This window comes from Anas acuta, chromosome 19 (assembly GCF_963932015.1).
Source record: "Anas acuta chromosome 19, bAnaAcu1.1, whole genome shotgun sequence".
NCBI classification, from domain to species: domain Eukaryota; kingdom Metazoa; phylum Chordata; class Aves; order Anseriformes; family Anatidae; genus Anas; species Anas acuta.
In genome coordinates, this window is record NC_088997.1 from 1,504,785 (window position 1) to 1,518,929 (window position 14,145).

The 14,145-nt window shown below is 48.9% G+C and overlaps 1 protein-coding gene and 1 long non-coding RNA gene across 18 annotated transcripts in view; both read left to right on the plus strand.

The window, feature by feature from the left end:
* The window catches only part of MSI2 (musashi RNA binding protein 2), a 227,212-nt gene that overhangs the window by 134,811 nt on the left and 78,256 nt on the right, over window positions 1–14,145 (plus strand). The window lies entirely within an intron of this gene.
* LOC137842319 (uncharacterized) lies at window positions 2–6,595 on the plus strand. The gene is made up of 2 exons (XR_011089019.1): window positions 2–664; window positions 757–6,595. It is a non-coding gene; the product is annotated as an uncharacterized lncRNA (long non-coding RNA).

Sequence of the window (14,145 nt, forward strand, 5' to 3'; positions counted from 1 at the left end):
AACGGGAGCTCAGACGTCCCATTTCGTGGCAGCTTCTGCATGGTGAGCACAGCCAAAACTCAGTGTCAGCACGATGACCCATGTGGCTAAATTCAGCCGTGCTAAATCAGCAGAGCTCTTTGTGTTCGAGGTGGCTCCCTCTGTCCTGCAGGTGTACAGAGGAAGGGTTGCTCGGCATGTAAAGCCAAATCTCGTGTGGGTTTTCTTTTTGGAGGTGACCTTTCTGGTCAGTCTAATGAATTCCGTTCGGGAGGATCATCAGGCTCTGCAGTGTCTCTCTCTGGTGATGGTAAAGCTCAGGGGGCTCCGTGGTGAGGCTGCAGGGAAGGGACCTGAGTTAGAACAGGGGAAAAACTCTCTCTGGGACATGCATCCAAATGGGACGCACTGGATCTGGAGCCTGCTAAAAGGTGTGAGGTAGCCTGCATCAGGTCAGGCAGTGCTGAGAGCCTGGGGAGCAGAGGGGGGAGTAGCCCAGAGCTCTCAGGCGCTGCCCTCGTGCCTCATCTTCATCTCATCAGCAGCATCAGGAGACCCAGGCAGCACCAAGCCCGGCGTGGTGCTGAGTGGCACCGCTGGGGCTGGAGCAGCTGCCCCACAGGCACCAGAGTCCGAGCTCTGGGTCTTCAGCTCTGCCAGTGAGCGGTGGAAGGAAGAAGCAAGGGTAACAAAGCGAAAGCTAAGCCAGGGAGTTGTCTTTATGCTCGTGTTTGAATTTCGCCAGTCTTCTCAGACGTTTTTTCCTTCTCCGTGCAGGTAGCTGCCACTAATCAGGCTAATGAACTGGCTAGTAGGCTGTCATCATGAAGCGAGTTCTGCTGCATCGATCGTTTATGAAATCACCCCAGATTTTACAAATTGTGACATTCTGATTGTGTTGAAAACATGTTTAAAATGCAGTAGCATGCAAGCAGCGGTGTTAATGGCAATTCTTAAAACTACTTGCGGGTTGCAATCTGTATCTTCAAATTAGCCAGGGGAAGGAGAAATGGCAGATAAAATATCCGCTGTGGTTTACTGTAGTTAGTGTATGCCTAGAATAATCAACGTAGGCAAGGGAAAGGAAAAGTATTAAAATTCGCTCCCTACTGCTAGGAGGGAGATAAATTTCCTTGCAAGCAAATTGAGAGTGTTTGTTGGCGTTCTGCTGGCACGTGTGTGCTGCTCGTGTGTGTACCATGAGAGCAGGTAACCTGTCTGCGAGCGTGGCACGGGATCCACGTCAGGACTCGCTGGATTTAATGTGCAGATTTAACCAGACAGAGCAAGAAGCCTCTTCCAAACTGCTCATCACTGAAGGCTTTTATTAATGCCTTGGGAAGGCTTGAAAGCCTCACCCCAAATAAAACGTTGGCCTTGCCAGCGGAACACAACTCTGAGAACATTTTAAATGTCATCAAGGTAACCATTTTGTTCCTTCTGTTGATGTCTTTTTCTTTTCCGATGTCCAACCGTTCCTGGAAGTTCTCTAAAGAAAATGAGAGCGTTACTGCATTTTGTGCTCATCTGTCTAGCCACATTAATGGGAGGCTCCAAATTCTGTGCACATTTAATGGGAGAGGTGGTTACTTCTTGGAGTAAAACAGTCTCAGGCTTTACTGGGAGACAGTGTCATCTTGCAAGGCTTCTCTTCCTAGCTCGGTCATTTAATTTTGATAGCGGGGATGCAAAGAACTAGCACTTAGTGGCTCTGAGTCGGCTTTGTTAAGGTGACATTTCTTCTTAGAAAGGGTAATTTTGTATTTCTGCACCTTGTGCTGTACTTGTGCATTTCTGTGCAGGGATTAAAAAGCACACAAAAGTTCCGTAAACACCCTGGAAAATCACTTTCATCACTTTCTTCACTGCCTAAAATTTCATAGAGTTGAAAATTACTGGGTCAATCTTGAAAGGATTTAGTAATTGGAAAGGAGAAAAAAAAAAAAGAGGGTGGTGTTATTTTGTTACCCTTGCAAAGTGCAGATAAAATCTGGAGTTCAACATTAGTTATTGATCTTTGGGGTTAGAGGGAGCCTTGCAAGATGATGATGTCCTTCTAACTTCATTATGTAGCAGAGCTCTAGCAGGCACACCGATCTGCTGCGAGCTGGAGGGGCTGCAGGGAGCGGAGGGATCGGGATCGGAGCGCCGCCCTCCTCGCCCTTGTGCTTTTCCCCGCGCCGGGTGACCCGCAGCTCCCGGCAGCAGGAGCCTCGTTTGTTGTACCCATCAAAGCTGAGCAGAAATGCTGCAGCCGGCGGGGCTGCTCGGAGGAGGGAGGGAGGAAGTGTCAGATGAAAGGTGCCTGAACCGAGGGGTGCAGGAGCGGGCTCAGCCCTCCCCTGGCTGTTCCAATTTAGCAGGAAGGGAAGTGCAGCGGGGTGGAGTGGCTCCTGATTGATAAATTCGCTTGGCAACTCCCCCTTCTCCCTTTTCTTTCTGTGATTGTTGAGCACGTAGGTAGAGGAGAGTCAAGAGAAGGTGATGTATCGGTTAGTTAATGTGATGGGATGCTCTTGATCCTTAAATGCTCTCCACGGGCATGTGCCTGCTTTGGGCTGTGCCTGCCTTGCCCATCGGCTGCGGCTGCCACGCCAGTCCCGCGTCTTGAGAGTGCAGGAAGAAAAATAAAGATTGTGACTGATTGAATCCCCCAAGTTGTAATTGCTGGTATTAAATGTAATGCTATATGTTTTTCCGAGCCATGCAGCCCCCAGAGTTATTTTCATATCAATTAACTCTCTCACATGGCTAGGAATGGCAGGGGAGAGAGGAGAGAAGTGACAGCATGTGATTTGGGCTTCTTTAATCTTAAAACTAAACAAAATTAACGAAAGACAGGCTGTCTGTGCGATGCAGACAATATCCTACGTGTTTGGGCTTAACCCATCTCCAGGAGACGGGCGTTTGTCGTGGCAGACCCCCCAATGTCTTGCCCTGCCGCAGACCCGCTGGCGGTGCCGCGCCGGGCGCCTGGTGCCTTCGGCGCAGAGAGCAGCGTGCCCGGGAGAGGAGAGCCCTGGGCATTGATCTAAAACTGCAGAATTCAAACCAAAAGATCCGTGCCTGCCTCACTGGTGTGGCGTGGCTGCCCGTGCCCCTCCAGGCACGCACACAGCTCCGCCACTTCCTCGCCACATTCTCCTCTCGAGGCAGAGGTGAGCGCTGTGCCCAGTGCTTGTGCCACGCGGATCTGGCGGATCGCAGCGCATCGGAGTAATTGTCCAGGTGGAAGCGGGTGGCATAATCGCTGCGTTTATGGGAAGAGACAGGAGTGATGTTGTTAGTGAGATATTGTCTGTGCCACAGCGAAGGATGATGCTTTTCTTAGGAGAAAAATAGCCTTTTGTGTTGTCCGACTGCCAAAACCTCCGTTTCGTAGTTGACCTCCGAAGTTATAATTGACATTTTTATAGATGAGATATAAATATAATTAAGAGTCACTGCAGTTATTTGTTTATCGCTGTCTCCCTCAAATAAAGCAAGGTCATGTGCATATAAAAACACATCTCCAAGCAGTTTTGAGCAGAGAGTGTTTAAGATACGTGGAAGTAATTGCCTAATTTGGTCATTTTCAGCGTAGCTTTTCTTGGCAGCGGTGTGCCAGTGGTACCGTGCGCTCGGAGGGAAGCGCAGGAGGAAACCTTTTGTCTGCTCACAGAGCTTTGCTTTTAGAAGGATGGGGCTGAAGGGAGAGCTCCTGTTTGGCCGGGTTTGACCCGCAGGATTTTGGAAAAGCATCCACAATGATGGTGGCGGTGTTTTTAGTGCATAAAGTGCTTTAAGAGCTTCGGATGAGAAGTGTGACATAAGACGTAAATGGAGGTGGTGTTATTATTATTGCTCTCCTAGATGAGACTGGCTTTTATTCCCTTGTCGATTTTATCACTCCATAAATGGGACTCCAGAGAGTGCAGTTGTTTGGAGAGAAGCGCTCGCCCTGCTTCGGCTCGTCCGTACACACGTTCCCTCGCCGGTGGAATTCATCCTGGGGACCCGCGCCTTGCAGCACCCAGCCCGACTTTAACCCCTGGTTAAACGCAGCGAGTTTGTCTCCTGCTGGAGGCACAGAAGAGTAGCTGCAGACAGGGCTTTTCATAGCGACTTTAAAGCAAATATTTGCTTCAAAACTTCAGAGGAGGGCTGTGAAGATTAATTAGTTAATATTATTTACCATTTACAGACCTATCAGTGAAAGCAGTGATGGCTGAGCTACAGTGCCATCGTTCACACCTATCTGTTTAGATTGCAGTTATGACATGTGCCATATTAATATTTCATGTGTGTATGCTTTTAATATTACATCCTCACTTATAAATATTCATGCTGTAAAACACATTAATGACTGCAAGGCTGAAGAAGAATATTCACAGCTCTCTGCTTTGTATCCTGAGTTCAAACCCAGCCCAGGTGGGCAGGAGGAGACGCCGCGGTGGCTGCGGCTGGCACGCGAGGAAGGGCTGGTGGTGGCAGCCCGGCTCTGGGTCCATGTCCCACCCGTTCCCATCTGGCTTTGATCTCTTCCCCTTCACCTCGGAGCCCGTCAGGGGCACTGTGAGTGCTCCGTGCCCCAGGCAGGGGTGGCTGCAGCCGGGTGATGCCTTCGGCAGGCCCCACGCCAGCCCCCCAGGCGCGATGCGCTCGGCGCTGCTCAGTGGTTGTGTGTCAGTGAGCACAAAGCAAAAAGGAAAAGCTGCCAAATCTTGGAGCCGTCTCCCCTGTCTTCTAATTTCCTGGCCAGCGGCTATTGCTGCTGCATCAGGGCACCTTACGAGAAGTGTAAGGATAAATGCATTCACGCCAGTATGAGCCCTGCGTCCCAGCAGACCCCGTTGCAGAATAGCAAATCAGGCTCCTGGCCACGCTTTTCAAGGCGATTATTGGACGTCTCGGGTGGTTACAGTCATTCTGCCCCCAGCCTCATGCTGTATAACGCCACCTGAGGCTTGGAATAATTGCCCAGCTATGTACTGTCTGTCATACCTTATTGCTTAATTTTATACCAGTAATGAAAATTACATCCAGAGGAGGAGAAAGAGTGAACAGCTGCACTGGCCAGGACGCACCTAAGGAATAGATGTGTGCAAATGCTTTCTCTGAAGAAGGGGAGAGGCTCGGCTTGCCAGCAGCACTCGGGAGATGGCTTGACATTTTTATTTTCTTGTTTAACAAACAAATGCAATAATAATAAGAAAAAAAAAAATCCCACCAACCTCCAGTAAAGGTTGCAAACACAGCGCAGCAATTAGTTTGAAAGTCTCCAGTTACACGAGCAGACTTTAAGGTAAATGCCAACTTAAAAGTACATTGTAAAGGACAGTGGATTTGTAATGCTCATTTGTATCTTGTCTTTATAGCTAACGTAAAAACAAATTATTTAATTCCCTCTTCCCAGAGGGAGCCTTGTGTAGCCAGACCTTTTTGACCTTCTTAATTTATCTAGCCTTCTTTCAATTAGCTTTAATACAGGCAGTGAGAAGAGGAGACATGGATGGAAACGTTCAGGCTGCTGCACACCCTCCTTGTGCGAGGCGAGGGGAGGGCAGGCGGCCCCGACACCCTGTGCTGGACAGGAACAGCACCTGCAGGGAGAGGCGTGCAGGAGGAAGGTTAGCGTTTGCTCTGACACCTGTATACAGAAGGTATTCAATAGCTTTTCAAATGTTAGCCAAACCTCCTGAAGTCACTGGGATGCTCTAAATGATGGTTTGCAGATCGCCAGGGGCTGATAGCCAGGTGCCTCGGATGGGAAAGCAGAGACACAGGAGGGTGGGAGCTGGCAGTGTTGGCCTTGTAGAAGGTATCGGTGTGGCACCCAGGGCTAGAAGTAAGCCCAGCCAGCAGCAGCAAGCTGGGCATTTCCCTCCCATGGAGCTTCAGTTAACAGGCACTATCTCAAAAAGAGAAGTCTTCCCATTCACCTAGTACTGAACAGTATCAATAACTTAATGCAATTAGACTACAGTAGTATTGGAGAGTGCCAAGTGAATCAATGGAACCTTTCTCATCTCTGAAAGGTTCTTCAGGAACCTTAAAGCAAGAATGGTGCAAACATTCAAGATACATTTTTTTAATTATGATAACGGTTCTGTTGCATGTGTGGGAAGTCAGTAGGCAGGGGCTCGGCTGGGATGAGTGTTTGCATTAGAAGCAGACAATGTAATCTTCACAGCCGAAGCTGCATTGAGAAGACAGTGAGGTCATTTTAATATGCCTTCAGTTTGCCATCTTTATTGTCACTGCTGAGCAGCCGGTTTGAGCGACAGATAAATTAGCAAAAATCCTGATGATCTGTGAATGGAAGGAAACCCTAAATGCCGTGAATAAGTTCTTGCTTATGAATCTACTCAGCTGATGAAACCAAAAACCTTTTGCCTCCCAGAATACATGAACGGAGTGATTAGCAGGTAGTGCTTCAAGTCTTGTGGGACTATTTGAAAATGTTAATTGAGGAAAGGCCAGAAACAGGAGGAGAACAAAATGCAACATTTACATAGACGGGCAGTCTTAATACAATGAGCAGAATTAAAATCAGCAGAGTGACCTTGAGAAAATAGGCAGCTACTTGCAACGTGCCTGTGCCCAAAAATATGATGTGAAAATACCGAAACATCCTGCGTTTTCCCTCCCTGCTGCATTGTTTTCTTTTCCCAGCGGATTGCTCAGAGCGCACTGGGTGCAGCTTTTTAAATACGCCGCATGGGTGGGGATTTTTATTTTTCCTATCTGTGCTCTGTATCTGCTGCTTCTGATAATAAAGCTTTTAGAGCACTTCTGCCGAACGTGGGGAGGGCGTTCACAGCAGCCTGGGGAGGGCGAGCCGTAGGCAGCGGTGTCCCCGGGAGCGGTTGGCGTCCCTCCCTGTGCCGGCGTCAGTCCCCTCTGCCCGCTGCCACCCTGTCGCGGCCGGTGCCCGGATGCTGCTGAAGCCTTATAATTTTCCAAGGTCATTGCTGTACGTAAAGCCTCCCGGTGACCCGTTTCCACGAACAGATACCATCCCCTATCCCCAAACCCTGCGATTCAGCAGAAATGTGGTTATATAAATACGCTGGCAGCACAGGGGAAGCTCTGCCAGGCTGCCCCTGACCACTCTGGTTCCCTGGGTGTTTGTTCTGGTGGGGGGCAAGGCGAGGGGTGGTCAGGCTGGGTGGGGGTCACCCCGTCTTGGGGTGTGAGCTGCTTGGTGCCAGGCTCCGGTGGCTCCGCTGCTGGCAGAATGGGAGTGGGGCGTGTAAATGGCAACAACGCTACCCTGCAATTAACGGTTTACGGCTCTTGCAGGGATACATTCTACCTAATCAATCCTCTCGCATTAGCAAATTAGAAGCTGTTAAAATTACCAGCTTCGGTACGTAAAACGTGCACCACTGCAGTGTCGCGGTGCCCGGTCTGCGGGCAGGTCCCCCCGCGCCGTGCTCGCTTCGAGCCCCGGCCTCTGCCAACTGTGTCCCCCCGGGGGTCAAGGCCACTGCCACCCCGCTCCCTGCAGTGCCCGCACCCTGCTGCTGCTGGCCCAGCTCTGGCCTGGCTCCTCGCTGCCACCCTGCTGTCCTGCACGGGACCTTGCAGCTCAAACTATTCCAGGAGGTGAGCCCAGAAAGGCCAAAGGGGCAACATTGACTTCCCTGAAACTCTCCAGCTCAGAGCTCAGCTCCTGGCCAGCCCGCAGTTAGCAACACGGGAAGGCAGAAAGGTCTCCAAACAGAGGAATTCTGCCGTGGTTTCACCTTCCCCTCTTTCCCCTTCACGCTTTCCCCTTTGTGCTCGCTCCCCAGGTGTCTCGTGGTGCAGATTTTGGGCTGGGTGATGTGGGGGGACGGCAGGCAGCTCGTTACAGGCTGAGCAGGAGGGAGCTTGTGTGGCTTGCACCGTTCCTTGTCGGTGCCCTTACCTGTACTTGAGGCTGGTTTTCCTAAAACATTAATTTTGGACTTCAGATTTCTTTAATTAGGTTGATTAATATGTTCTGGCAAGGAGTGATTTTGCTTATTCTGTATGTTCGGGGTTTTTTGTAATCTTTTTTTAACCTATAAGCTGATGTAAGAACATCTGGCACTTTTTTTTTGCTGGATCTGATAGAATAAATAAGTTGAAAAACAGCTTCTTGCAAAAATCCACAGGTCAGCGGATTTGGTGGGCTTTGTGCTTAGTTTTTTTTTGTGTGTTTTCTAGAACAGAAAGAGTACCTTAAACTAATGTGATGATTTGGAGATTGTTCTCCATTTAAAACCACCTGTGAACACCAACCACTTTCCTTTTTCCTGCCTTGGTAGAAGCCCAGGAGCGAGCAGATCCGTGGCAGTTCCCCTCCCTGCCCTCCACGGAGCGATTTCGAAGCCCTTTGCACACGTGTGGGGGATGAAGCCCGCAGCATCCCCACAAAGGCAGGAGGTTGTGGGGAGCTGGGGGCATGGCGAGGTTGTTTGACTTGCTGGTGCTCCTGTCCCAGCTGAGAACAGAGCCAGGGCAGGCTCCTGGGTGGGTGCTGCCACCATGGCACCGTCTTGCCAAATTTACTCTCAGTGGGATTGTCGCTGACCCCGGTGTAAGTCATTTGGGAGCGGTGGCGTTGACTTCAGGCCCCTGGGGAAGTCGTGTGGGTCTCTGCTATCGGCTCCGCTCCTCCGCACCCACACAGCCGAGTAACAAAGGAGTAAGGACTTTTGTTTTCCTCCAGCTTCTGGATGTTCCCCGTCATTGCAGGAAAACAAACCAGATGGCAGAAGCGTGGGATTTGTTTTCTTGCAGATCAGCCGCCTGCTTCCCCGCCGCCCGCGTTTCCTCGTGGCCGTTTGAGGGGGTTGTGGTGTATCCCTCGCAGGGCAGGAGCCTGTGCTGGTTTTGTCCCCGCGTTTGGGGTTTTGGAGGCTGCAGAAGCGGCACGTGGGTGGGGGGAGATGGCGGCAGGCTAATAACGTGCCTGGCTGCTCTGGGAAGGAGCAGCTGCGGAGGGGAGATGAGAGCAGCTGTGGGTATGAAATTAGTCATTCTATGAAGAAATGGATTTGATAAATAATAAAACAGTGGTATTAACAACAGATGCTTTCCAGGTCAGATGACTTTGATAAAAGCACCCAACAACCGTGGGTAATGGTATGAAAAATATATATCTATATTTATAGGTCTATCTGTATGAAAAGGCCTATAAATAAACGTGTGCTGGCGCAGAGATGTGTGTGTACATGCTCACATGGAAATGTACCTGGCGTTTTATCTCTCTTTTGAGGTGACGGTGAAAGTTCAACGCAGGCTTTGAGACTTGCCAAGAAAACCTGAAATCTGATCAATGCCTCCCGCATCTGGAGGCTCCCACCCTGAGCACTGGCTGCATTTGTTTTTATATTCATCCCTTTTCATTTTGATAACTGTTTTGATTTGTAAAATACTATGCCTTATACAATGTTTCCTTTATGGTGATTTAGTATGCTCCTCTTATCTTTCACCTTAAATCTTTGATAAGAGCATTTTAAAAATGAAATTGCTACCTGACACCATTATCAACCGTTGGCTGCCTGCCAGAGGAGAAGGCATTACCCAGGCGGAGGCAGGAGAGACGAGAGACTTCCCGAGCTGCAGGCGGCAGCGCGCAGAGCGCCCGGCGTGGCGCTGGGTGCAGGTACCGGGTGAAGGAGGGCGAGGAGTGGGGCTGGGAGCACTGCAGGACCCGAGCACAGCCGCTGCTGCCCGCTCCTCGCCCCACAACCCCACACGGGGGTAACACCAACTGTGTCTGGGTGATGGCACCGAGTCCAGGCATTTTCTCTCCCCTCCCTGCGTTGGTGCCCCAAGCTGGCCCGTCAGCGGTGCTTGGCACGGCAGCGGGGATACACTGCTGCGTTTTCCCCACAAAGCCATAAAAGTGAACCTGGGGCTCAGGTTGCCTTTATCTGGCAGCACAACGTTGCCTGCAAGTTTCCAGCACGTTCATGTAATTGAAATGTTTTTGGATAACTGTTCGTTGTGCCTGCTGAATGTAATTTATCAGTGGAAAGGCATCAGCAGTGGGAATATCAGTAAATAGAACTGTCTGACATGGCAGGTCATTTTTATTTTAATATAGTGGATTTAATGAACTCTTGTCTTTATAATTCATGGTACTTGCAGAATGCATCCATTTCCCCTCCTTAATGACGTTAGTTACAGATCTGTCCTTTGTTAGAGGGCTTTATTACGGCTGGAGACCTTAACTCTCCGTGAGTTGTGGCGATGCGGCCGCAGCACGAAGGGCCGTGTAATAGATTGTTGCCTTTTACGTTCAAAACTATTAGCGATAAACAGAGCCAAAAACTTCCCCGAGTACTTCATGCATTATTAATTATTATTATTACTGAAGCTCCTGAAAGGTCGTTTGTGAAGACCTGTGCTGTGTGGTGCCAGCTTACCGGGGCCAGAGCTGGGCTGCTCGCGCGGTGCCACCTTGCCGCTAGCTCGTGCGTGCTCGAGTGTTTGGGTCACAGCCAAGAGAAGTCCCCAAATCTGCTGTCAAGTGATTTAATAGCATTTGTGTCCAGCCTAACCCAATCTATCTCACCTCGCAGAGAAGAAAAAAAAAATAATCCTGCATCAAAATTACTGCTTTTGGAACTGTCTTGTCTCTTTTGAGTAGGAACTGGAGACAACTAGACAAGCTTCAATGAAAGCGAATAAAGAAACATTACTTTCTGAACACAATCTTCTGTTACCAGTCACTTTTCAACAGACATTCAATCAAAATGCTAATAGCAAAGGCAACAAGGGAGTGAGGTTATTGTAATACTAATTGATAGGCTGCAGGGATGGGTTTTGATAAGTGCTGCTGAAGATGTATTTTTGAAATATGATTCTCTTTAATTACAATGATACTAATAAGAAGGAACAAATGATTTAATGATAGTTTTCTAGGTAATGGCTTAAAGATTTTGTTCAAGTTATTTTGAAGCCTTTTTCTAAAACCAGAAATTATGAAAATCACCTTAAAAATAAAGCCGTAGTGGAAGGTAGTGACTTTATCTAGACTTGTGTGGCTACTTTGCATCAAAATTAATACTGTCAAATATGAAGCTCTCGAATACAAAATCCAATCATTTATTTATACAATAGACTTTGCTAAAAGCCCATGGTCGGAGCCACATTGCGTGTAGGAACGCATTTAACATCTAATGCTTAGAATAATTAGGATCAATTATGCCAGCCAGAATTTTGAAAGATGTTTCGAGGGAGGGCAAAAATGTGCTGAGGGGTGTTCAGCAGGGTTTTAAAGTGCAGCTGGGGTGCCAGTTTTGATCGTCCTGATGGAGGCTGCCGACACCGGCTGCTGGGAAGCTCCGGACGAAGCCACCGCAGGTGCCGGTGCCGGTCCCCGGTCAGTGGGCGCTGCGCCAGCGGGTGCTCCACTGCCTGCTCTGTGCCCCAGGAGGTGGGGGGAAAAAAGGAAAAGGGCAGAGCTGTCACCAGCAGGCAGCCTCGGCTTCAGCTAATTTTTGATGAATTAATTGATAATAAAACAAAGAAGGTTGTTGTTAGTTTTGAGCGGGGGTTTTGCTTTTGTTGACGTGGGTGGGGGCTTTTCTGGGGCAGGGAAGGATGATCTCTGCTGCCTTTCAATTTGTCAGGCTCTCTCTCAAAGATCTGCCAGAGAAGAAAGGGTAATTAATAGGCTTGAAGTCATTTCCGATGTGTCAGTATTTCTGCCTTGCTTCCAAGTGATAATGTTCGCTGGCTCGAGGCCTCCGGGGAGCCTTCCATCTTATTAACTTGTCTAGGAGAAACAGTGAGTGGGGACAGCTTGGGCCAGTGGGTGACATGAAATAAGGATTTGTGGTGTAGTGAGCTGTAAACACTGGGGCTGATTGAGTAAAAAGTGGGGAAAAAAAATTAAAAATGAGGAAAAAGAAAACAACACTAAAAAGGCCACTTGTCAGAAGTACAGCAGCACACGTCCTGGTGGGGGGGCGATGCACTTTATTTAGGCCAGTCTGTACCGACCCCGGAGCAAGGAGCCTCTTGCTTCGTGTGTCTCAGGAACAGCTCTTTGGAGCTGGAGCTCTGCATCCTGAATTTCCATCCTCCCTGGTGCATGTATCTGTAGTCTTTATCCCGTTGTCCACCACCTGACCAGCCTTCTGCTTCCTCCACCGTGTACAGGGCATCGCCTGTCCAGGCCTGGGAAGGGGATGAGCAACTGCACGGCGATGCCGAAATGTGAGCTTTAGGATTTTCCTATGGAAAACTTTCCTTTACACCACAGAGACGGAGAAAAACAACTTAAATGCACATCCCTTCCCCTGCCTGCTAAGTAAATCCCTGCAAACAGGGGGTTCCCTGGCGCAGGCTGGTTTTGGAGGTGGGGAGCACCTCGTGCTGCTTGGGTTGTCCTTCATCAGCTTTTGGTCAGGAGAGGCACAGTTAGAGGAGCAGTTGTGTGCATCCAGTTGGCAAAGTAATTGCTATTTCTTACCCTACCTCACTCCTCAGCGTTACATCATTCCGAGGTCTTGCTCTGGAGGAGATGTGCAGGAGAGGAGAGGTTCCTGCTCACTGCAATCCCTGCGTCAGCTCAGGGGCTGTGTGATTGCTTCCCCTCAGTCCTGGTGAGATTTCATTAATTAGAATTAGAAGACTTCAAAATAGAGAGAATTTTTAAACTGTTGTCCTGATTGTCCTGTGTAATGCCGGAAGGGGCTGGATGGCACCTCGGTTTTCCTCTTTCTGCCAGCTTTGCTTTCCCCCCGAAGCAGTGCTGGGCTTGGTGCTGGGGTGGGAGCCTGGGGGCTGCAGGTGGAGGCAGTTCCCAGGTGCACCTCATTCAGGGCAGGTTACAAGGAGGGTGGTTGGAGGCAGGGTCAGGGTTTGGGATGTGCTGGGTTGTCCACGGGTCTCTGAGCTCAGTGAAAGCTGCAGGAAGCCCTGGAGAAGGGGGAGAGCGAGGAGCGGGCAGTATCTGTACGTTCAGCCTGGTAAAACAAGGAGGGGAAGGCTCGGAGCAGTGCTCTGTGCAACTGAGCTGATCATCGCTGCTGTTGGAGCTCTGACCTTCGTGACAGATGTGGGCTTACGTAAGGGTGATGCTGGATCTACATATTTAACCTTCTTGGCTTGTTTTGGTTTTGATTTTAAATTCTTCATAGCAGAAGTGCAAAAGAGATTTCATTAGCTGTTAAAGGAAAACACAACGGAGGCAGCACTGGTCTCAACTGTGAACAAGCTGTTCCTTGGAGATTGTTCCCTTTTCATTTTTTAAAGTAGCAAACCTTGGTGTTTTGGGTCACTGGGAAGGAACAGGATGTCTTTCACATATTGACAGATTTGTTTCTTCTCTTTTCTTTTCTGATCTCACTCCTGTTTGTCAAGCTCACTTTTCATTTTCCAGAGAAATGATTATGACTAAACATCTCTGACAACCTCTTTGCAAAGTGTGAGAAGGCTACAATGGAGAAAAAAAAAAAAAGCCATCTCAAAGCAGTTCAATGATTAAGCTACTTAACTGGGAAGTTTTTCTTTTCCACTGTGGTGTGTATTTCTGCACAATGGAGTTCCTCTTGCAAGCACTTACTAGGGAGGCACTAGTATAATTAAAATTTGTCTTAATATTCTTTGAAAATTAAAACTGAATCCTTCACGTTAGGAAGAATGACCGTGCATGTATTAGTGCTCTATGTTTTCTTGTTGTTGTTAGCTTATTCAAATATTAACACTGCCTGCATGCTCAGAATGATGGTTTGTGTCCATTAACAGAGCTTAATTCTCAAATTAAATGATGACTGATACATAGGAGTAGGTGGAAGCTGGTTCATGGATTATTTTTATTATTATTATTTTTTAATGCTAGTGTTACTTCCTGGAGGTAAATAAGGGGAGGGGATGCAGTGCATTATCACTGAAATTAAAATAAAGCCTCGTTATTTGAGGATGGAATTTAGTGGCTGAAGGTTTACTCTTTGTCTGAAGCTTCATCCCGAATTCTTCCAGCTAATTGCCTGCTGATTAGCTGACAGACAGGCATTGCTAATGCTGGCCTTGAGCAGCAAATTATCCCCTGCATGCCCAGGACAAGACAGCGAGGGGCTGGGCAGCTGGGGGGCTGCCTTGGGCTCTGCTGACAGGCAGGGATGGGACAGGGACAGGGCAGGGACAGGATGGGACACTTGGGCTGTGCCAGCCAGGAGCCCTCGGCCCCGTGGCCGC